We start from the raw sequence: 25,789 nt of genomic DNA, 5'->3' as shown, positions 1-25,789 counted from the left end.
ATTAAATTTGAGAGACATTAGTAGAGGATCTCATCTGCCTTGAAAAAAGAGCTCAGCCATGCTTTGCTGATGTTGCCAGCCAAGGACTTGGCCTGAAGTTTCTAACGGCCTGTTTACACTACAAAATAGCAGGAACTTAGTGCGATTTCTTGTTCAGAGGAACCACTGACACGTTCCAAAAACAAGCTTATACTTGAGGCCATTAGCTCATTTGCTAAATGCTGGATCCAGTTGCATTGCATTATTTTGGCAATGGTCCCTTACTTTCAGTTGCAGTGCTAAAGGGACACAAAATCAGGATTCAAACTTTATGAAGATTACAGATTGAAAACCAACATTTTTGACTGCACCTATTGACGAGAAGAGCAAGGAGACATATAAAGGGAGTGCTCTGCATTTTGTGACCTCTGGGCTTCCAGCAGACACAGACTTTAATAAACTATGTCATGGGTAATGAAACTGAGATGTTTGTGAGACAAGACACCACTTTGAAAGAAAATGTCTTGGTTTGGCACAGGTGGAAAGACAACCAGCCTCACATTTGACAGACACTGTGCCCTGACCATTAGCATGCAAGGAATAACTCAGTGTGCACTTCTCTTACTTTCTTTGATTATCTATGTCAGTAGTTTCTGAGTACTTTACACTTAAAGGTCCCCACTCCCGTGCCAATATTTCTTATTTTTGACATATCACCCAAGACTCTGTCTTTTTTAAGCAGCCTATTGCATATTTAAGCATATTAAAATCTGTGGGGCTGGGATTCATCTGAAATTATTTTTGCAGTCTAAATGCTAGGCATCAAATCTAAGCATCTGGGCCTTCTCAATAGCTAATTGAGAGAATAAAATATGATTGAAATAAGTGGCATGAATTGTCATTGACAGATGCCTATTGCCCTCCTTTGGGTATAGAAAGGGAGTATAATGGCCTTCTCAGTGCAGATGTTATTAGTGTTCGTTTGGTTAAAGTCTGGGTGGGTCAGTCCCACCATGTTTGATATTTTAAAGCATCTCCCTCTTGGCATGATTTGTTATGTAGGTTAGGTGTGTCCCCATTCATCACATCGCTGTGGTGACTCCTGTTTGACAACAGTTAAGTCTTTCCCTTCACTGCAGGAAAACCAGCATTTTACTTGGGGCTGGAACTCTCGTGGCAGCACTGTGCCCTGAGATATCTATGCCCTTTTTGTGCATTTATCTCTAAAAACCAAATGTTCAAGATCTGGGAAGTCTTAGAGCCGTTCAAAAGACTGGATACAAAAGGAGGCATAAAAATGTGTGTCCATGCTGATGCACCAGGCACATGCCTGCCACATACAATGTTCTGACATACAAACTCAGTAAAGAAAAGATCTTTGAAAAATGGTGTATGAGTTAACGTCGGCCAAGGGCCACACACCCATCCAGTCACTCCCCCTCTGCAACAGGACAAGAGGAGAAAACAGGATGAGGAAACCCCTCAGTCAAGAAAAAGACAGAAGTATCACTTAACAATTGCCATTAAGAGCAAAACAGGCCCAATGAAGGGAAAAACAACTTAATTTATTGCCAGTTAGTGAGAAACAAGGGAAAGCATTAACCAACACCTTTCCTCTTTACTTTCTCAGGTTCAAGTCCAGACCCCTCTCGCTTTCCCAAACGCACAGGGTGGGTGGAGGGGATTACAGTCCGGACAGAGCTCTTCCTCTCTGCAGATCCTTCACATTCCCACTTTTTCTGTGAAAGTTCCTAGTGGGCTGCAGTCCTTCAGGAAAGACTACTCCTGTGTAGTTTTTCTATGGGCTGCACCTTTCTTTGAGGCACAAGGTCCTCTGATCCATGGTGTGGATATTTGCTCCACCATGGTCTACCAACTGTAGGGAAATACCTGCCATAGAGTTCTTCCTAGGCACCAACAAACGGTACAGAGGGTGCAAAGAAAGATCTTCCACCTACTTACTGTAAAGACACTTCTGTTTACAAGTTTGGTTTTCAAATTTTGTCTTTCTAAAAGTTCTTTTCTAATTCATTTTTTCTTCCCTTTTTCATCTTTTCCATTTGGCTTCAAAAATAAATGGTGAAACACAAATGACGCACCACAAAAGGAGAAAGGAAGATAACTTATAAAAATTAAAGCCTTCAAAAGCAAAACATTTTTTCTTTTGTCTTTAAAAAAGCTAAAAACCAACCTACCAACAAACAAACATGCAAACAAACACAAGTCCCAAAACCAAAAACCATTAGAACCTAAAGAACTTTTCCTAGAAAATATTCTATATTCAAAAGTGGTTTTTTACAATGTGTTATTTTGAAAAGCCAACAAATTAGCCTTCCAAAACACAATAATGAATGATATAGGGAAACCTTTTATCTCCTTCTTTAAGAGTGTCGTCAGACCAAAAGGGCAACCTCATTCTTCTTCCAGAGCTCTAAGGACAAGGTAACTTTTATTTTCCTGGATGGCACCTAAATGCAATGAGATTATATACAAAAGCCAATCTTAGAAAAGCAATAACAAAATGCTTGCTCTCCAGTCTATCTATATTTTGTAATTATGCAGAGTTATTCTAAGTCAATAATCAATGCCATTTATTCCAGTGAGAATTATTTAATGGCTGAGGGAGATCAAGTCATAACTCATTGAATAAGTTGAATGTATTTCTTCTTTCCCTTGTCCCTCTCACTGTTTGTCACATACACCCACTGTATAATGTTTTAAATTAAATGGAGAAATTGAGGGCAGGAAGTATGTTACTTGTGCGTCAGTTTATTAAAATTCTCTTTTTCACTGATGCTTTTAAATGCTGTTTCAACTGGAACAAAGAAAACTGGCATAATTTTAGTTCACTTAAAGAAATGAAATATTTATTACTTTAATTAATCAGTGGAGTAATTAAGGATTTTCCTTATTTTTCGCTGGTTTATTTTCTCTAGTGAAATACATTGATTTCTCTTTTTAAAATTAATTTATTAATATATTTTTGCTAATCACTATGTGAGATTCCTTGTGTTACACTTCACAATTTTATCAGCATAGAAGCTTTTATGAAAAAGCAGTAAGAGAGAATGAGATCCTAACACAGCAAATCTGCCCTTAGAGAGCTTTATTTAGTGCAATTAAAAGAGCCATCGTTTTTCTTATCACTGCTTGGTGGTAGCATCAAGCTGCCACTTGCAGAGGTGCCAACAGCACGCACCATTGACTACCCTTCCAGCAGATGAGTAATGTACCAGAGTACAGGACTGAAGGAGGTGACAATGGAAGTGAAAGCTGAGCAAAATAAGAGAAATCAACACTGACCTTTTGCACTGCTAAAGTCCTTGCAGTTAAAGGTGGGGATGACCCCCTGATCCACTTGGGGAGGGGACAGGTATCATGGCACTGTGGAAGTGCATTAGAGGAGAAAAGAGCAGACTGCAAGCAGCAGCAGGAAATTCAGTTTCAGGAGATTTATGAGCAGAGGTGTCCAGAAACCCAGTGAGGAGCCTCTTGAACTGCAAAGCTGTGATAGGAGAAGCTTATTCCCTCCCTCTTCCCCAGCATGGGCACAATGGGCAGGTGCTAGGACATTCTGATGTCTTGCCTTGATTTATTTATTTGATGAAAAATAATGAAAGGGATGATTCTGAAGAGTCCTTGGAGATTCCATTAACTCTGCAAATTGAGCATATTGATAAGTTGGTGATTATTTTGAAATGAACTAGAGAAATTGAAAGGAAAAATGATTGTAGAAAGGGCCTCTTTAATGTGCAGAGATTTTAAAATGTAGGTAATATTTCAAGTGTATCAAAATACAGTAAAAAGACCAGGGGTTAATTATACTGGCATGATAGTTGGAACCACATTATTATAATTCTCTTGGAAAGCACTATGGAGCATATGGAGCGAATGAGGGGCCTATGTGTGCATAATAAGTTCTGTATGGGCATAAGGTGAAGGAGCAAGAGCTCTCTTGTGTGTAAGAGGCACTAAATAAGGGGAAGAAAATGATTTAACTACTTGATGAACCAACTTTGTACGTAGCAACACATTTGCAGTGCCCTATCTTTTAAATAGCAACATACATAAATTCACTCACTGCCATGATTCATCTTTACACAGCAAATACTACCCCAAACTGTGGAGAGAGCACATGCTGGAGAATTGCCTGTTCAAAGACATGCTCATATGGCATCAGAAACTTGTATTTTGTGCTGTGCAGAACTGTTAAGTGTTTGCATTACAAGTTTGCTTCACCACTACTGATTTTTTCTTTTGTTATTTCTAAATAGATTTTGATGTTTCCAGTTCCCAAGTCACTGGAATTTTTAGTGTGTGCATGGATCTAACTTGATTCTTAGAGAGTCATCTCAGTAACGGAGACAGAGAAAAGACAAAAGACCTCCTTGAAGTTACACCTCAATTTGAAAAGATTCTGCTGGTGTCTTTGAGGTGAGGATGTTTGGTCATCTCACTGAAAATTAATTTTAAGCATTTAACAATAATGTGCCAAAAAAATTTAAAACTCCAACTCAGACTAGGGACTAATTTTAGATGACTAAATATAGGTGCAATGAATCCAACCCAAAAGACTGATGCTTGTTTAAAAGGAGAAATTACACTGGACTAATTCAGAGAGAATTCGCAGAAAAAACTAACCACAAAGTGACTATTCAGCCTGGTTTCCACTCAGTATAATCTGTGCTGAGCAGAACCCTTAGATCAGGAAAAAAATATTCCATTAATAAACAGTAAATTACTCCAGAGATAAGAAAAGTAGCCCAGTTCTGTAGGTGGAGCTCTGAACTAGGGTCTGGTTCTCCTTTTAAGCCAGTGCACCTAAATATGTCTAAATCTTTCAGGGGCTCGATCACATAATCAAATATTCCATGATGTGAGATTCAGAAAAAAGTGTGGAGTTAAAGCAACAGAGGCCACCTGGATTTTTTGCCACCGATACTGAGTGGTATTGTTTCTCTTATATTGTTTTCGCAGAATTGTTACATGCACTAACTAATTAGAATAAGACATAGAAAGGCACTAAATGCAGTGTTCACTGAAAATATTCACTGAGCTTTGCCAAACTAATGTCTCATGCTCAGTTTATAGAATTCATAATACATTTGGGTCTATATTTCCATTTTTCTTTTAATGTCTGCATTTACTTTCACCTCTAATGAATAGAGGATACCAATATTGACACTTTAACTGGCAAAAGTCTTCATTTACAACATTTCTACTATAAAATAGAAAACAAACAAAAAAAATGCCAAATGCTTTAGAAACTGAAATCTGTTACAAAAACTCACTGTGTAGTTGATGCCACTTCTAGGAATCTGTATATTTGACTTAATCTTCCACTACAAAACAAAAGAAGAAAGAGAATCTGGAGCTGTTTATAAGACTGTACCATATAAAGAAACAGTAGTTTATCAGAGTTACATTGGGCACATTAAACCAAATGCCATGAAAATGTCAAAATATGTCCTACTTCAGTAGTGGGATTCTTCATAAAACCAGTCTCACACACACACAAAAAAACCCCCCAAAACCACCATCACCTTTAAAATGTAAGTTAAAAAAAAAAGGTGAAACTTTGGTGGAAGATTTTCCAGGCTCAAGAACTGAAAGTCTTTCCCCAAACTCAGTCCTGTCCCTTGTTGAGAGAACAAGAAAACAGGTGATAAGGCATTGGGAATGTGTTTTAAATATTTTAAGGCTAATTATTGACCTTGAAGTTGTCCAGGTATAAGCTGTTACAATAATGCAACATTATTTTGTGTAAATAGGTCATTACACTTAGGGTGTAGCTACAGCATTGCATCAGTACTCAAATATGGTGTCTACTGGAAACAATATAATGAATTCTGCAACAGAAGGACAAATAAATTAGAGATTAGAACATAAACAGGTAAATAAACCAAACCTGTTTGGTTAGATGAAGAGAAGGATGAAAAATAATTTGGTCACAGTACGTACACAGTTAGATTTGGAAGCTGAAAATAATTAGGCAAGAGTATTTCAGCCTTACTGACGAATGTATATTTATCTAACCTCAACTTTCAGCCAGTGTCTGGAAGCTGTTCCTTATGTAAGTCAGAAACTGTCCAGTGACTGGAAGCTGAAATTAAACAAATTCAATCTCAAAATAAGAAGTTGTTTCTTAACAGAGAAAGTAACTAAAGATCAGAACCTGGTTTTGCTTCACACGAAGATGGTGAATTCACTATTAGTTTAAATGCAGCTGTAAAACCGGGACACATCAATCCAGCTTCTGAAAGAAAATGTGCAGCCTGTGGGAAACGCTGAAGAGAGAGGACTGACGGGTATTTGCTACAGGCTCTCTAATGGATTCCTTGTTATTGCAAGGATACAAGGCATTAATGGAAACTTCAGTCTGTCTTGTTCCTCTGAAGTGCTTTCATCTTACTCAAGTTCTCTGGCGTGAGTAGATAGGGATAAGAGGATGAAACTCAGTGCCTTCAGAGTGTTGAGGTTAGAGTACATCCCCCTGGACTTGCAAGCAGTGAAATGGTGGATGTGAGAGATCTGCAGCAGATTTACAAGGAGTCCCTTTATGCCTGAGCTTTTGCACAAACCATGGGGTACCCAGCTCCAGCTGTCCCACTGCTGGCAGCGTTACTGGATATCACTCGGGCTCTCCAGGTGGAGCTCTATTCTGAGCAAAATTTGTACCAGGCTTACACGTCATTAGGAGACCTACCATTCTGCTGACAAGCTTCACATGGGTGTTCCAGTCAGAAACACCCTTGGGGATCCAGGAGGCACATATTCCTAGAGATTAAAACAAAGATAAAAATGAAAGCAAGGCACTGGGGAGAGGAAACTGAAGTTTGTTCTGTTTCAACAACTGGAGGGCAAAAAGGAGGCACCCAATTACATACAGTGAGACCAGTGCTTAGATAAGCAAAGGAAATGGGGGAAGAAAACAGATGTGAAGTGCCTTTCACAAGATCACACAGCTGGCCAGCTGGGAGCCCATCCGGAGCCTATGAATCCTCCAGCATTTCAAGCCATTGAGTTGCAATATATTTATAGTTTTGACTCTTACAAACAGAAGTAGTCAAGGGGAAAATGTCATTGTTTGCATCAGCTGGTTTCCATATCTGCATAAAACAAGTATTAGAGACCTCAGGAAAGACATCCTGACCATTACTAATTTTCCGTAATGGTACAGTGGTGACCTAAATACAGGAAAATAAATTACAGTATTTGTTAATATTAAAAGTATTATAGTATTTGTAATATTACAGTATTTGTAATATTAAAATTTTGCCTTCTCTGTCTCTAGTGTCTTTTGTTATGTTCTTAGTGTAAATAATTGGTTGTGTCATCTGACGTGTATACCCTGTTTATTGGGTGGGAGCATAAAGCAAACCTCCAGATGTCTGATCAGGACATCCTTGTTCTTCTCCCTCCCTCATTAATGGAAACATTGAAAAACAGGCAATACCAACAAAAGTAGAATCCAACAGAGAGGTTCAGTGAACCTCTGTACCCCTCCTGTACACCCCTCCTCTGCACATCCCGCTGTAAGGCACATACACGAACATTTGTAACACATGCCTCTAGCCAAGGGTAGCGACTGGCAGGCATTCCCAGTGTGCTTCAATGGGCTACAGCTCCCTGGAAAAGTGAGACTTAATCTTCACAGCTACGCTGAGCCAAAGAGGGAGCTGGAACAAGAAATGCTACCAGCTACTCTGAACTCCTCTGCTTTAGCATGGTAACACACTAACTCAAGGTATTGTGAAAATATTACTTTTAAGTAAAAAAGCTTGATAATTTGGCTAGAATGATAGGGAACATGACACTGTCTCACTGTCTCTTCTCTATTTTCAAAAGCCTCATTTTGGAGAACCAGGAAGACAGCTTTAACTTAAACAGGCACTCAAGCCGTAATGACAGTAATTTCCTTGGCTTTTCAGAGGTACATTTTAACTCCACTATTCAGCTTCAGCAAGGACCCTCCATAAACCACACAAAATCCAGCTATGACTTGATCTGTACAACCACCTTTCTCTGGGACAGTATAAGGAAGTTCAAGGAAGTAAACTTTTCAGCCTGTGTTAACATATTAATTTCATAGTTTCCTAGCTCCTGTACTCTCACAAATTTAATACCAAATCATGCTTGATGCACCTACAGAAATGAGCCCTGCTTCCTAGAAGCAACGAGGGCAGCTGCAGCTGCAGTGTGGGAAGGGGACTTCCCATCTCTGTGCTGCTGCCTGGTGCAGCCCTGGTCACTCCTACTTGGGTTTTTCCCAGCAGGCTGTGCTGGGCTGCACTGGGCTGGGCTGCTGTGGGCTTTGGGGAAGTAGGCTGCATTCCCACATGCCCATCCCCTTCCCACCTGCTGTCCACCCACTGCATTGCAGGAGCCCGTAGGAAACTCCAGAAAAAGTATTAATAGGCTATCTCAGAGTAACGGTCAACAGAGGAGCACACATACTGCCTAAATTAGTGTGCTATATTTACAGCAATACTTGCAAGTTGCAGTCACTGGAAGCCTCTTGAAAAGATATGTGGCCTCTATGCCCATGACAAATCATTATTTCTTTCCCTGAAGTTAAAAGCATGGACAACCACAGTAATGAGTTATCAGACATTTTAAACTGGAATTATATCTGTGCTTCTTTTTAAGGATGTGGTATATAACTTTGACTGATCTCAGTAGGAGATTAGATAGAACAAAGCAAAATATTCTAAAAATTCCTAATAAAGTCATGTCTCAGTAATGAATAAGCACATAAGCAGGCCTAAGAGAGCTTCTTTTTCATACATGTGATGGAAATAAATTATGTTAAATTAAACAAGTGGAAATAGATAATGACAATTCAGCATGGAAGCAATTTCAAACTTTTTTTTCAGATTCTCACAAAAGGAAAATTCTTCAGATTTTAGTCTATTTTACATACTAGTTCTAGAATCTCAACGAACCTTGTATGTTTAGAATTATCTAAAAGTCTCTGCTCCTTTTACCAGTATTTCAGCTTGCAAGCTTTGCTGGTTCCATGACACTGTGATAAAAGTACCATGAACACAAGTATTTGCCTGTGAGGAGATTTCATTTGGCAGACAAAACCTCTGTATTACTCTTCAATACTTGTTGAATAACTAAATCTGGAGGATTTATCTCCTGACACATAAATAAGCTTATTGAGGAAAAGGGCCACCTTTGAGTGGAGAGAAAATAGATTACTTGAGGCAACATTTGAACATAAATAAAGTACAGATAAAAGAGAGTACAGTAATTTCACGACCATAAGGTGCACCGGACTATAAGGCACACCCCCGGGAGTTAGCAAAATTCGAAAATTCGCAACTTTGTAGATCAGATAAGGCGCACCGGATTATAAGGTGCACTTTTTTTTTGCAGTGAGGCTCCGGCCCAGCTCCCCCCAGGCGGTTGCTGGCCGAGGCCCCACCTCAACCCAGCAGCCAGGGGCCCCTGGGCCCACCTCCACCCGGCTGCCGCGGCAGTGCCGGCTTCCCCCACGGCTCACAGCTCACACTTCCAGGGTGGCAAATTTCGCAACTTTGTACATCAGATAAGGCGCACTGGACTATAAGGCGCACTTCCAGGTTCAGGGGAAAATTTTAGTCAAAAGGGTGAAAAGTCGTGAAATTACTGTAAATTAAAATTAAATTAGAATGGTTGATAACTTTCAGTTTGGAAACTCTGAGTGCTTTTTCTTTTTACAGCTGCCAATGGAATGTCAGAAAATAACTTCTTAGTTCTCCAGAATTCTCCATCTGGGCATCTCAAGCTTTGTCCATTTTATGGTGTAGAAATAAGTTGAAATGGTGACATTTCACAGAATGATAAACTGAGCTCCAGAAACTTAGACAAAGTTTGAATTTTCAGTCTTTGGCAAGATGTGAAAACAGAAGTATAATGTCCTCATATGTAATTTCCTGCTTCTATAAGCTTTGCCTTTGTCAATATAAACCAAGAGAAATCTAAGCCCAAATTTCCTCCCACCAAAGAATATGCATGAGCTTATCTGAGAGCAGACTATGCTGCTGTTCTTTTTATAAGAAATAGTTCAGGCCACACCTTAATACCAAGCAATGAACATTTATGGCATTTGAGCAATTGATTTCCCAGACAGCATTTCTTATGGTGACTGGCAGAGGATGTTGTGTGGGTTTTCTTTCTCTCCTCATCTTCCCCCACTCTCCACCCCCGCTGTTGGTCTTGCTGCTGTGTCTTTATCATACTTTGTATGATGGCATGTCTACTTTGGGAAATGATGATTCCAGTGTGGGCGGATGGAAAGAGATCTGCCAGAGGGTGCAAATTTCAAATTGCTGCCACAGATACACCCTTCTGTGCTGTCTTCTCAAGATACCAGAAAAAGTCTCTAAGGAATGCCTGGGGCTTGACTCTTGGTGTGAAGATAGACATTTACACCATGCAATTTTCTTTCAATATTAAACAAATAGACAATATAAATAGAGCTAGTGAACTCAAATTGCCTTAATCACTTTTTCATGGAGGTGGTCATTATGAAATCCTTACTGGAAGCAATGCAATATTTGTATATTTGTTTCATTATTAGGCTTGGAAAACTGTTTAAAATGACTCCGAGTCAAGGTGACTCAGCATCGCTGATTTTTACACTAAAGTCAGACAACATGATTTTAAAATATCAAGAAGTACAATGTGTAGAAAATATTTCAAAGTATGGTGTAAGGCTTACAACTGTAAATATTTTATTATGTGAAATAGCTGAGAAATAGAAGTATCAGGGAAGTAGAAAAATTGTGGCTAAAATAATTGTTAGCCACGATATACTATATCAACCTCAGCAAATAACATGCTTTTCTCAGATGAGAAGAGTGTCTGCCTCTAGCTGGGTAAACTGATTACTCTGGTTTAGTTTCTGGTTCCCTGCATATCTGTCCTTATTAAAAGGAAGTGCAGAAGTTCAGCTGTGCTCTAGCTTGTGCTTCGGACTCTGTTTCAGGAGCAGGGATTGAGGGAGATGATACAAGAAGGAAAACAAAGATTTCAGAGACAGAATATTTATAGTAAAGTATTAACTCAAGAAGTCTCTTGCTTAGGAAATATTTTGGTTAGATTAAAAAAATATTTATATCTCTACTTAAGGTTTCTTTTCCCTCAGTATGGTGTGTACTCTCAAGTGGATGTTTCACTGGAGTTCTGAGTAGCCTACAATGTCTATGTGGATTTAATATTTTATGCATGAAAACCTTTGGCTGATGTAACTGCTTCATCTTCCTTGAAGAACAAGACCAGTAGGTCTACTCTGCTTTCCATTAGTTTGCACACGTGTCTGTGACCTACCACAGTACTTATAAGAAAACTCAGCTAACTCATAGTTTCTGTTCATCAGAGCAAGATGCAAACACTGAGGGAATAAACTGCACTGTCTGCTTGTCTGAGTCCTATTGCACATGCAGGCTGTATCCCTTGGATCCATCAGACTTCTTTTTTATGGGTATTAACTTATATTATGCCTTTTTCCCAACAGTCATATTCAATCACTCCAAATGCACAATGATTAGAAATCATAGGACTTGTTAATAATAATATAGATGCAATTGCTTTCACAAATTACTGCTTGGAGTAGAGCACAGTGCTCTATATCAGTGTATTTATTTAATACAGGAAAAGAAAAAAAGGAATACATTATCTATGTCAGGGATTTTAAAATAGTATTATTTTATGAAGTAATCATAGAAATGAGATTCAGCAAAGATTAGGCAATAGTACTCTCTGGTTTCTTTGCTGAATTAATGCTATATGCTGGTTACTGTGAGAGGGAGAAGCTATTTTATTTTCTTTCCCAAAGAACCCATGTTCCTCTGCCATCCAGGCTGTGTTAGACTCCAGGAAGTCTCAAACAAGTTTAAAATCCTTATTCAAGTAAAAATGGTGCTCCCTTGACAAAGAAGATAGTCATATTCTCATATTATGTTTAGTTTTATTTGAACAATATATTAGGCAGATGTATGAAGACATAACTTTTACTGACACTTCATTTTGTTTTACTCCATCGACATAAAGGTGTTTATACAGCTAGTCATTCTTACACAGTCAAAAAAACCCACCCCACAAACAAACAAATGAACAAACAAAACCCCAAAACAAAAAATAAAAAAACCCCAAAAACAGGGAAAAAACCCAACAACCAAGCAACTAAAAAACCCAAATCACCAAAACCCAACCAAAAAAAAAAAAAACCCCAACAACAAAACAACAACAAAAAAACCCCAAACAAAACCAAACCAACAAAAAACCCTCAAAAAGCCACAAAAAAAATTCACAACAAAAAACCCAAACCCCAAACAAACAAAAAAACAAACCAGTAAAAAAAGCCCCAAAACAAAAAAGAAAAAAATTGAACCTCAAAACAGAAAAGTAGTGCAATGTGACACATGGAGTTACAATCACAACTTTGTTACAGTTTTTACAAGTGTATCTTTGGCGAAGGAGAAGTGTCCTCTTTCATACCTATTTGTACAATTGAAGATGGTGCTGCTAATAGGCATCCTAGTGGAAGAATCACATTAAAAAAAGTCAGATCATTTAGCCCTTACAAACCACTTAGCTCTTATGATCTTCAATGGAAAAGAGACACAGATATTGAAAATTGGAGTTACAACTTTATTAGTAAAAAAAAAATATTAAGAATATTAATATCATCCTTCTGTCTTTCACAGTCATGAGGGCAAAACTTTTCAGGTGGGGCCAAGCGAAATACAGATTGGCAATATATTGGCAGTGAAAGGGAAAAGAAAAAAGGATAAGTAGACAATGAATTATCTGTGAATGTTTTAAGTGATTATTTGTGAGTTTGTACTGGTGTTGAGGTAAGATCTTATTAACATTATTGTTCTACCTGTAAAGCTCTAGAAGCAATACAATTGTTAATTACATATATCTTTCAGTTTCTGTGCCCAGGTAATGTATGTTTGGTAAACAAATACAGAGCCTGATATCTCCCTATATGTTGACTCACATGTTTATGGATCTGTATATATATGCATACAACAAGAAGGAAAAATATATTTAAGTTGTAAGAATCAGACTTGACAGCATCAGTGATACAACACAGTTGTTTTAAAGTGGTTAGCTCACCACTTATCTATTACAGTCAGGAACAATATCATTAGGAAAATTATTATTGTATTATAATAGTTCTAGATTTTCCAAGTATGAAAAAAAAAAGGGGGAAAAAAGGCAGAAGCAAGTGGATGCTGTTTAGGATTGACAAACATTTTTTAAACATGACAGACTGTACCTGAATTCTCAGTGGGATGCGGAAATAAAGCTATTGACTCTTAGTGTCCCAGTACAAACAAATGTAAAACATTTGTTTTCCAAAACCAGTTTCTGATCAGCATGCTGCTGAAGTGTCCTGCTCCTCTTGCATGGAGCTACATGAAGCGTGAAAGCAACCTGCTGCAATGTCACTTCATTGGTGTTTAGAAGCTCTCACCTTGAAAGACTCAAATTTGAAGATTTTGGCACATCTCTAAGCAGGCAAGCCCTTATCTAGTTCATTTAAGCAAAACCACAGGACCATGGAAAAGTCCAATGGACAAATCATATACATTTAGAGCCTTTTGGAAGGATTTCAATAGGTATTTGTGTATCTTCTTACTAAAAGCATTTAGAAAGCCACTGTCATTGAAACAGATAAACCAAGGTTGATGGAGTTAAAGCTACTTCTTAAAAATATTTACTATTTACACAAGAAAGCACTTTTTTGAGAAGTCATCTGAGTTTGGGATCATAAATCTAATCTTTATATGTCTCTGAATCTTAAGTTCGTGAACAATCTGCTTGTGAGAACTTTAACCACAGTAAAATGTGAATCAAGGAGCAACACTGAAGCACTTTTGCACCCTCATATTCTGAAGTTTTTGAACATGTAGATTTTCTCAACATCTCCTGAGTCTGAAATAAGTGCACTACTACAATATACTGACAAAATTAAAAACACTATAATAGGATATATTCTTACAATTACAAACAATTCAGTTATCACAGTTGGCAAATTATTGCTTATCAGACATCCACGGTGTATGAGTCTATGTGAGCTGTTTGACTTGTGCCTGTTGTAGTTGTAAAATAAAATTGATTAGTCTAAATTTCCTCTTTGATTTTACTTTGTTTTTTCAAGAAGGTGAAACATGCAGATGAGCCATTATAGCATCTTGGTTGACAAGTGGTTGCTAAATTCTTACAACTGGAGTGCTCACGATAGTTATGACTCTAACAAATCCTTTTCTGCTACAAAATTACACTTTTTTTTCAGTAAAGAATGATGTTTCTAAAATTTTAATCTTAATCCGGTGAAAAAACAGGAAGAGATTTCTACCTATTGATGGAAGCATGCTAAGTATTGCTTTTTTTGTTTCATCTGAAAGCAGAGCTCCTGAGAATGGTTAAGAAAACAGATTTAAAAAATAAGGTAAAATTTTCCAGCCCCAACCAAGACCTTTCTTCATAACATTAGTTATAGCAAACTGCAAGGCAAGATGTTTCGGACTCCGATACAGAGTTTGTTGCTTCACTGAAATCCAGTGACATGGCTACACATTGCACAAGCAAAAGTTTGACATAGCACATTAAATTCTTCTTGCACTAGACAGCTACAGACACTGACCTACAGAATCTTCTCCACTGAGAAGGTGGAGAAGGTGTCCACTGAGACACCTTCACTGAAAGCAGGGCAGAAGTACTACAAGAATGTGTGCTAGCTACTAAATTCTGCCACTACAGATGTGCCTGGATATCACAGGGCTCTCAGCTGACCAGAGTTACTGTGATAGCCCTGTTCTGCTCGCCTTGTTTTAGGGTCTGAGATGGGGTCTGAGTCAATGAATACCCTACCCAGTTAATCTCACTGTCTTGCCAGGCTTCTGATGCCTCTGCTCTTGTAGGGAAGTCCACCCCTACTACTCTTGGACAGGAATCTCTACTGGAGTAAAAATAGTTTTTGTTCTGCTCTGCATTTTGAACCTAACAATTATTCTCAAATAAAGTTACTTTAATAGCAAATATCTTCATGTAGACCAGATCTAAATTAATTTCCAATTTTCAGAATTGGAGGTTTGATGGAGGTCACCATCTACAATCTGGAAAATCCTTTGCAGTATGGATATAATATGTAGAGAATTAACAGTAGAGTTGTGTGAAGCATTTGCAATGAAGCTAGACAGTATAAAATTGACCTCTTTGGGGATTTCATTGCAAAGTGAGAAAAGTAAGAATGTGTTGCCAATAGTTTTTTTAGGGTTTGCTGGCAATATAGGTCAACCTTTACACCTCGTGTTTTGCTTGGCAAGTCAAGCAGTGTTTGCAAGTTCTTGTGGCTTTTATGCCACATTTTATGTAATATTTTGTTACTACATTTTGGTTGTATTGCTGAATAGATTTCAACTAAGAGCTTAGGAAAGAGAAAGTGAGTTTAAATAGCTTGAAATGGAAGGAAAAATTGTCAAGACTATAAATGAAGAAATATCAGAACGTTTCTCATAAAAAGAACAAAACCAAGTATTTTATCAAAGACAACAAGTGGGATAGCTCAGGTGTCTTAATAGTCTGTTTTCTGATATCAGTGAGAGGACAATAATAGAAAGGGTTGTATGGAATTCAACTGTAGAAGAATCAAAGGATCAGAAGATATTTAATGCCAGACAAGAGGATCTAATAGAAAATAGGTCTTGCCATAAAAACCTGAATTCATTTTTTTGATGAGAGTTCAAATTTAATTGAAAAAGAAACCTATGTAGATGTAACACTCTTAGAGTTTTGTCAGGATTTTACTTCCTGGGGTAAAAGTAATAAAGCACTGATTTATGTCAAGAAGGCACATGGAAATGAATTCATAACTGGTGGACACTTACTGTCAACTGGACATCAAGAAATCGACATTTGATCTGGAGAAGCTGGACCTATGACCTGAGACCATCTGTGCAGGGTTCAATAAGGCCAAGAGCCAGGTCCTGCCCTTGGGTCACAACAACCCCAGACAGTGCTCCAGGCTGGGAGCAGAGTGGCCAGAAAGCTGCTCAGTGGAAAAGGACCTGGAGGTGCTGGTTGACAGTTGGTTCAACATGAGCCAGTGTGTGCCCAAAAAGGCCAATGGCATCCTGGGCTCTACCAAAAATGCTGTGGCTAGCAGGACCAGGGCAGGGATTGCCCTCTGTACTCTGCCCTGGTGTGTCCACCCTGAATCTTGTGCTCAGTTCTGGGCCCCTCACTACAAGAAAGACAGTGAGGGTCTGGAGCAAGTCCAGAGAAGGCAACAGAGCTGGTGAAGTGCCTGGAGTATGAGTCCTGTGAAGAGTGGCTGATGGAGCTGGGAGTCTTTAGCCTGGAGAAAAGAAGGCTCAGGGGTGATGTTATTGCTCTCTACAATTACCTGAAACAAGGTTGTAGCCAGGTGGAGGTTGGTCTCTTCTCCCAATCAACCAGCTGCAGGACAAGAGGAAATGGCCTCAAGGTCTGCAAGAGGAGGTTCATGCTGGATATCAGGAAGAATTTCTTCACTGAGAGAGTAGTTAAGCATTGGAACAGGCTGCCCAGGGTGGTGGTGGAGTCACCATCCCTGAAAATGATGAAGAAATGACTAGATGTGATACTTAGTGCTATGGTTTAATTGACAAGCTGGTGTTTGCTCAAAGGTTGGACTTGATAATCTTGAAGGACTTTTCCAACCTTAATGATTCAATGATTCTATTCTATAGCATTTCGAAAAGTAGCTCATGATGGTGACCAGAGAGAGAGCTAACTGGAAGAGTTCTGCCAGGATCAGCGTCAAACCTGGTTCTATAAAACAACTTTGCCCATGATTTTAAATATACAGATACTAGTGATAAAGTTTTCCACAAATATTAGTGGAATAATAAATAGCAATTAGAACAAGGAATTCAGAGACACATCTGCTCTACAAGACCCATGGTTCCAAATAGCTTATTGAAAGCAAGACTCAGAGTGGGTTGGTTTTATTGCAAATGAATCTTCATGGGAAGAAGATGATCAATCCTGAAAGACAGTTTAACTGGGGAAAAAAGAGTAAACCAAAAATCAATGATAAAGCATTTTAAGTCAAGCAAATTTGCATTAGAAAAATTAAACAAGAAAATTTGATTATTTGGGTAGTCCTGTTCCTTTTGCTCATAAGTATATGTAAGAAAACCAGCGTGAATGATTCCTAATGCAGCATTTGTGGCAGCTCCATGACCTCCTTAATTTAGTAGATTGTCTTAATTACAAGTCTTCAGGAAATGAATTATGCCTGAAGTTTTCAGCACCTTACTCAATTTTTACATGCAGCATGGTCCATGTCCTTTAAGCTTTTTAGTCACAAACAATTTGCAGCCAGCTATGCCACCCTTTCACCTGCTCTTACTTGTCTTACCCTGTTACATGAGGTTACAGAATCTTCAGGAAATATTGATAGAATCCTTGGTTTAAAATGCTTTTGAAGCATTGTTGAGCCCTTTTTTCCTTAAATTGATATAACTGTTTTCCTTCTACTATCACCACCAGTGAAAGCTTGTTAAAATAATTTTTAAAAGATTGGCTTTAAAATTCTTGAAAACTATATAAGGACTTTGACACAGCACCTGTAGCAATTAAGGTAATTTTTCTTTATTAATTTTTAAACAAGAGATTATTTCCTTCTGGGATGCAGGAGGACATTGTCTTCAGGACCTTGAAAAAAATTGCATGTTGGGTCTCATTAGTACTGTCAGACAGCAAGATGGTGATTTGAGAAGTAGCTCATGAATGAGAATATTTTTAAAGTAATTCTTTGTTTTATATTTTAAAGGTTATTCTGAACAAAGAAAATGTGCAAACTCTTTCACAAAATGTATCAATATTAGAATAGGAGAGTGCTTTGCAATTTAAACTAGAATAATTGCTGTGCCAGACCATAAGGTTCTAGTAGAGACCTCAAGCTCAACTTTTATTGAATCCTGATCTTTTAGCTGGAAGAAGGCCTCAAATCCAATACTGATTGCAGCTCAATAACCTTTGAACCCCCAAAGTCTCTTCAGGTCAGCAACACAGTATATTACTGTAGTAAAATAAAAGAGTCAGCACAGAGAGGAAGTGTTCCCTCTCATCTGTCACTGCTACTCTGCTTGGTTGTGTCTTCAGAGAGTGGGGAAATGAGCCCCTTCATTTTGAGCTAAACTAGTTCAGACACGTCATGATAAAAGCATGGACAAATTTTCTCTTTTGTAACACAATGCAAATTTTTATTTTGCATTTCATCTCTATTAACTATAAGGAAAAAAGCACCAATACCTGAACTGAGCAAAAGGCAAAATATGTAAGGAGAGCAAATATGTTAAAAAGTATCTAGCTGTTTTTTCCAGACTAATACAATATCTCGTAATGCAGCCTAATTTTCAAATACATGTTGCTCAGTTTGGTCTGAAACTCAGGAGTCTTTATAGTCTGTCCTCTGTAGGCTCAAAAATGGAGGCAACCAGAATTCCTAGGAATCCCAAAAATGTAGGTCAAGGGGTTTATATCATATGAAGTTGAAGATTCATTCTCAATTCTTGATAATAACTATTATTAATCGGGATGATGAAATCATTGAAATATCTATCTCATACCATTTGTTTAACAAGGCAGTTTAGGAATGCCACCATCTGTTATTATGTACTACAGTGATTAGAGACAGACAAAACTGAAGTCCTCCATTTCAGCAGTCTGCAGATCATGAATATAAGTCATCAAAACATACTGAGCAAAAAAACCTGCAGCAATGAGAAGAAACTACTGTATTCAAATAAATAATTGTACAGCACCTCACCACTGAGTATCTAACTCCAGAATATGAAAAAATAATCTAATGAACAAATTACTCATTTTATGACATGCCTTACAAAGTTGTGACAGAGTTATGGGGAGGTATAACAGCATTCTATGGTTTAAAAACAAAACAAAACAAAAAAACAAACAAAAAACCAAACAAAAAACCCCCCAAAAAGCAACAAAATAAACAAATAAGTCAAAACCAGTTTTATTTCCAGCAAGCTACTCAGGAAGTTTTCCCCTCACCTATCCATCTAGACTGTTCTCTCTTAATTGAACCATGACAAAAAAGAATGGGAGAAGGAGTGCATTTCTATTTTAAATTTCATCCAGGGGAAGTTCTAGCCTGCAGTTAAATTATTCTCTCAGATCTTTTTACCACAGAGTGGGGATGCATGGCTAAGGTTCAGCCCAGTCCTCAGGAAGGTTTAGGGCTAGAAGAGAGGTCACACCCAGAGCCCCGGTAGGAGTGGAGCCACAAAGCTGTCACCTGCAATCTGTTTCCTACACACTTTTCGTGTGTGGTTTCCCCTCATCCCACAGAATCAAGCTCAGCAAGTCCTTCCCAGGTGGGCACAATGAGGCTCCATCCCTCAGCAGTGCTGTGTCTAAAGTGCTAAAGGTGCTCAGCTCTATCCTGTTCTCTACTGAGTCCTCACAGAGACAGCAGCAGGGCTGAAGATCACTGGCCACAAGTTTTTAGATAAAGTACTGCAAGGCCATTGTGCTGGTGAGCTGCTGATTTTGCACTGGAAGCCTGTTTCTCCCACCATTCACACGGACTGCCACCGGAGCTCCATTGCTGTCACTACATCACCCTTGCTCCATCAGGCACCAGAATCTAAACCTGCACCAACTACACTGCCTGGTGCAAAGAAAGATTCAAACCACAGCAGATTTATCATCAGTGATTTAGATTTTTAAAGCACATGCATTTATTATGAAAATAGCATGCTTTTAGAACAATCTTTTAAATTTAAATTCCACTTCCCCTGAAAATCAGCCTTTTATCATTTAAGACAATGTTTACATGAAATTCCTCATATGACAATGTTTTAGTGGCATCCAGAAGACTTTGGTTCTGGGATAAGGCTAGACTGTACCTAGGCACCAGCTTTTGGGGCAAACAAAAAAAAATATATCAGGCCTATTGTGTTAGTTTATGCTGTTCTCAAAAATGAGAGACACTGCTACTGTAAGTGCTCAGTCTGAATAAAATTTTTACCTGTTTGGTAAGACCTTATTATGTTCCAAATACAGTGTTGGCCTGGTCATAGTCTTGATAATGAGCTGCATAAAGCAAGGATTAATTCATTGTTAACTGCTTTATCTCAAACTATGCAGACATTGCAAATTCATCTGCACTTCAAAGCAGGGATTTGGTCAAAATATTCAGATTGGCCTGAGAACACCTGCTTTTCAGATGCAGCAAATAAGGTACACACTGTTTCTGAAAGGCAAATTTCAATCTTATAATGAAATTCAGTATATCAGAAACAGAAGGATGGAAAAAGGCAATAGTAAATAACATCAGTTTTGAAATGTGTAAGCAGTATTCTAGAGATATTTTTTTTTACCTCTGTACTAACATACAATTATATATTGGAGACTAAGATTTTTGCCAGGACTGAAGTCACTTCAGCAACAGACAGGAGCATCAGCAAGAGGGGAGAAGTGTGGGGTTTGCAGTGCTCTGACATGACTGGCACCTCACTGAGGAGCTGCCCAAAGAGCAGCTGCACAGAAGAGTAAATGTGCTCCCTCGCAGCTCGTCATCTTCCTCGCACATGAAGAGAGCACATTAAAGGAATAAGAAATAAAAAATGCAAATGGTATTTCAAGCAGTGCTGGCAGAAATGTAGAAAACAGCTGAAAACCTTAAAGCCTTCTACATGGTATGCATAGGAAGCACAGAGGGGAGGAGTGCCAGGGCATCTGGAAATCATCTGGGTGAATTTTTAAAAGCCTGTAAGTAACCATCAGGAAATGTTTGACTCTAAAATGCAGAATGACACAGTAGGAATTGCAATTTTCAAGAATCCAGAAAACTTAAATTCTGTCTTTTATTTGACTGAACATTGAAATATACATAAAATGATCTGTGTTTTATATCTTAACTATGGAAAAATAGATATTTTTAAATTATGCGCAATTGTATTTAATTTGTATATGTGTATTGGGACGAGGATGTGATGACTCAACACCAAGAGGTGTTCTATCTCTGATATTCTGTCTGTCCTTTTTACACACTGCTCAGCTTTTGCAGTTAAACTTAATGTGCTTTATTTACCCCTTTCTGGAGCAGGGATATTTATCTCAAGATGAAAACCAAAGTTTAACCATTTATGTTTAACAAATACTTGGATAGAAGGTATTACATGTGTATACACTTCTCTGAGTGGAGATTGAACACCATTTTTAATAAAGCCAATGTTATAACAATTTCTACCAACCAAAAAAAGCTGCCCACAATGCAGCTGGGAAGCCACACCAATGCTCATACATCCAATGACATAATCCTTTGCAATAACCTTACTGAACTGAAGATAGATGTCTCCAATAGTTTTCTTGCTTGCACGTGTAAAAAACATTGAGTACTTGACTGTACTGTGCATGTAGAATCATAATACTTCAGAGGGAAACTTACCTTTGAACTGACTGTTCAAATCTAAGATGGTTCAAGAGACATTTTAGCTGATGCTTGCGTGGCAAGTTGAAAGAAATCTTAAAAATGAGCTTTCAAATATGAGATTTAAAAACTGAATTTTCCTGGCCATCAGGAAATTTTCCCTCATGGGGAAATTCTCATGGGTCTCCTCCATTTGTTCCTCAGACTTTGACTTGGCTCACAAATTGGTGAGATTATGACAGATCCAGGAGAAAAACTATGGATGTAGATTAGATTCCTCTCATCAAAACTGGGGCCATAGGCACCTGTGTTACAAGGACAGCCAGCTGTGGCTATCTGGAAGCCACAGGTCTGTTGTTTTTCTCCACAGCCCTCTGCAAGAGCCTTATCTTCAGATATGAGGCTGAGAGAATGAACTGACCATTTCTCATTGTTCCCCATAATTCATCTCACTGAAAGGCCCAAATTTTAACATAGTGATCCAAAAACTGTATTTCCATAAGTAACCACACACCCACTTTGACTTTCTGAATTTGAGGGCACAATAGCAGACAAACATGAAAAGAAACAAGTCTTCAGTGAGGAAGTATATTTGTATTCTAAGGAGGAAAAGGATTTGTTTGTTACTTTTGTCTTTAATCACATCAGTCAATTTTAGACAATTTCCTGAGGTCCCTACCAAAAGATGTTATTCCATGATTCTGTGCTTCTATTAATTATGGCTAGAATAAGAGTTCTCAAAAAAATATTTTCTGTCCTGTGAGGGCAAAATTAAATATAAAAAAAAAAGATAAAACAACCTCAGGCTTAAAAATTCTGACAAAAAGCACAGTTAGAATAACTTTCTATTATACTTTTTTCTAAATGATAAGATGGAAATAATCCAGGGTTGGTGAATAAAATCCACTGAGACTAATTTTAAAAGTTTTGCAAGTTAAAAGTTTAGTGTTCAGCATTGTTTTAAAAGGAAATCCATTGTCATTCCATTTTTCAACAGAAATTTCTTTTTCGTTTGAAACTGGAAGATATTTTTACTGGGATGAGGTAGACTGCCCATCACATGAAGATTCCCCATTCAGTTGGCAGGCTTCCCTGCAAAACAGACTGCAGTTCAAGCAGGCATTGCTGCTAAAAGAGGAGTTATTGGGTGAGACTGTATTGACTGAGTCAAGCAGGTCAGACTACACAATTATAATGACACCTTTGGCCTTAAAAATCTATCTCTACTTGCATAAATAATGCATCAAGCATTATACACAATAATTTTATGATTAATTGAGTCTGATTTTCTTTACATTTGCTCGTCCATACTTACAAAAATTACTCCTTCATAAAGTTATGATGTTTGGGAAATTGAGGATATCAAGAAAAATGTGAGTCAATGTGTTGCACAGGATTCATGTTCATGAGCTGGATGATAATTTTTCTGACTTGCCTTCTCTTTTTTAATTGTTTTTACCTTTTTTTTTACCCTGAACTGATGAAAAGTAGAGACCAGGATCAAACAATAGAATTTTTTTTTTTAATGTAAAAATCCTCATTTCTTTTCCTCTATTCCAATCTTTCTCCGAGTTCTGAAAGGGACTCAGTGTTTACCCACCAATGTAATTACCCATGTCCTCAAAAGAGTTCAGAGCTCATTTAATCATGAAACACGAGAGTTAGACTTTCAAAAATGCTCTCTTTGCATAAGTCATGTTATGAAAATCTTATCTTTTTACACATGTCTGTGCTTTGAGTCCAGCAAGGGTAAAAGGATTAAAAAGACAGGAATTAAAAACATAGATGAAATACCACTAAGGAGAAATAACAATTTCTGAAGGTAGGGGAGGAAGAAAGTTCTGCAGGGAAACCACCCCATTACCAGACTGAAACACAGAAACTGGGAGGTGTGAAATGCACAAAAATGCTCTGCTAAGCCTTGCAGAGTCTGCTGTGAGTATGAAAATTTGTTTGGGGCTCATTTTTCTGGGGAAAAAAAAATCAAGCAGCACTTCAGAGGCATTCTCCAGACTCTTCTGATATGTCAAAGGCAGATTTGGCATTACTGTTACAGGTAAAAAAAATAAATTACAGAGAAAGGCCGGTCAACTCATGCAGTCAGAAGTGGAAATCAATGGTTTCCATTAAAGATATTGACAAAGTTTAGGCAGATTTCAGTAGGAAGGAAGGATGTCAGTGATCAGAGTATTTCAATATGTGCTTCAAGAGAAGAGATATTTTAATAGGAAATAGAAAATAGGAAAAAAAAATACTAAAAAATAATGAAATCAAATAGAAACACCAGCATGAAGAACCTCTTGTAAAATGCAGGGGGGGGAAAAGGGTCTACTATAACTTTTTTTCTAGATATCAGCCCACATCACAAAATCTTCTGCTTCTGCTAGAAAAGCACAGAATTGCCACTCTCAGGAGAAAAAAAAAAACACCCCTACAAACCAACACAAGTAAAGTAAATCAAAACAAAAAACCCACCAAAAATTTAAAGGAAAGAAGGAACAAACCATGTTGCCAGGAGGTATTAGGAGTTTTAGCTGGTATCTTTAAATCTGTCAAGAGGGTACTTGATGTACCAGAAGGGTGTTATATGGCATCTGGTGTGTGGCCTTCTAATACAAGGAGGGTGCAGTCCTGCTCCAGAGATACCATGGAAAGGTTTGACATTTATTTCAGTGGAGTCTAGTAAAAACCAAGGTCCAGATCTCCCCCATTCCTCCCATGGAATTTAAGCACCAATCTCCAGTTAATGTCACAGAAACCAAAAGCTTCTCTGTGATATTACCTAACCCTGGAGACTTTTGAAACTTGTTAAAATCTTCCCAATCAACCTGAAAATTCCCAAGGTTTCTCAGCTTGTGCCCCTACATGTTTTCAGGAGCACTTGGCTGGGGATTTGGCACTGATTCCTACTTTAGGGCCAGTTTTCATCTCAACTGTGATGAAAAGTTCAGGTTGAGAAGTGCCTGAGGCTGCAGCTTTGTATAGTTTTTTGTTTAATTTGGTGGTGCAGATGGCTGAGGAAATTCCTCCCCCATCTGTCATCCCTACCCCAGCATTGAAATTTGTTTTCAGTTGCTCTCTTGTGACTGTCTATGAGCTTCACTGTAAGTGGGACTTTTACAATGACCCCTCTTTGGAAAAAAAAATTATAATTAAGAAATAAGTGTTTCAATATAGCTCACTCTTGTGGTCTGGCTTACAGCTTTGCTCCATGTGGAATTACATCAGAAAATTGGAGCAGGCAAAAGTCTGTGATGTCAAAGCAGAAACACGATGGCAAGAGGGAGGCAAACATGGCCAACAGGTTTTGCCATGGGAGGGGGTGACAGCTCAGGTCCCTGAGGGACACAGCTCACAGCTGTACCCTCAGCCAAATTCCTGCTCTCAGTGCTGCGGGCATTTCCACCCCAACCCACTCTTTGTGCAATAGTCATGAGCATCGATTTTGCAGCCAGTAGGTATCTATTTGTGGGGTTTAGGCCTTGCCTACCATGATGGAACTTAAGACATATATTTTGTAAAATACCAGAATAAGCAGGTGCAAGGTCATGTCCCACTTGTTGAACTGCTTTTGTTTTCGAATAATGTCTGTGCAGTGTGAAAGGGGAATAACAATGAAACTGTAGCCCAACCCTGCTGGAACTGCAAAGATAATTTGATGGTGTAATTTTTATTTTTTTAAAAGCCCTGAGTTTTACCTCTGCAAATCATCAAAGAGCAGATGCTGCTTTTTGAGCGTTTTTTGTTCTTGCAGAACTACTCTTATGGTAAAATTTAAGTCAACACTGAGAGCAAGTGTTGGTTTTGTCTCAGAGTTAGTTTTCTTCACAGTGTCTTGTATGAGGTTATGTAGTGGACTAGTGCTGAACACAGGGTTGATAATACAGAGATGATTTTGTTATTGATGAGTTGGGTTTTCATAAAGCCAAGGCCATTTCTATTTTTCATACTGCCACACTGGTGAGGAGGCTGGGGCTGCCTGGGATGTTGGGAGGAGCTGGGACAGACGACCCAAACTGACCAAAGGGATATTTTATACTCAGTGATGTCACGCTCAGTATATAAAGTGGGGGAGGAAAGAGAAAGGAGGGATGTGTGTAGTGATGGTGTTTGTCTTCCCAAGTCACTGCTATAGATGATGAGGCCCTGCTCTCCTAGAGAGGGTTGAACACCTGCCTGCCCATGGGAAGCAGTGAATTGATTTGTTTTGCTTATGTGTGTTGCTTTTGCTTTCCCTATTAAACTGTCTTCATCTCAACACATGAGTTCACCTTTTCAATTCTTTCCCCAATCCTGCTGGTGGAGGAGTGAGTGAGCAGTTTCATGGTGCTTGGCTACTGGCTGGAGTTAAACCAT

Source organism: Catharus ustulatus, chromosome 3 (assembly GCF_009819885.2).
Source record: "Catharus ustulatus isolate bCatUst1 chromosome 3, bCatUst1.pri.v2, whole genome shotgun sequence".
Taxonomy (NCBI): domain Eukaryota; kingdom Metazoa; phylum Chordata; class Aves; order Passeriformes; family Turdidae; genus Catharus; species Catharus ustulatus.
Note: the sequence above shows the minus strand (reverse complement) of the source record.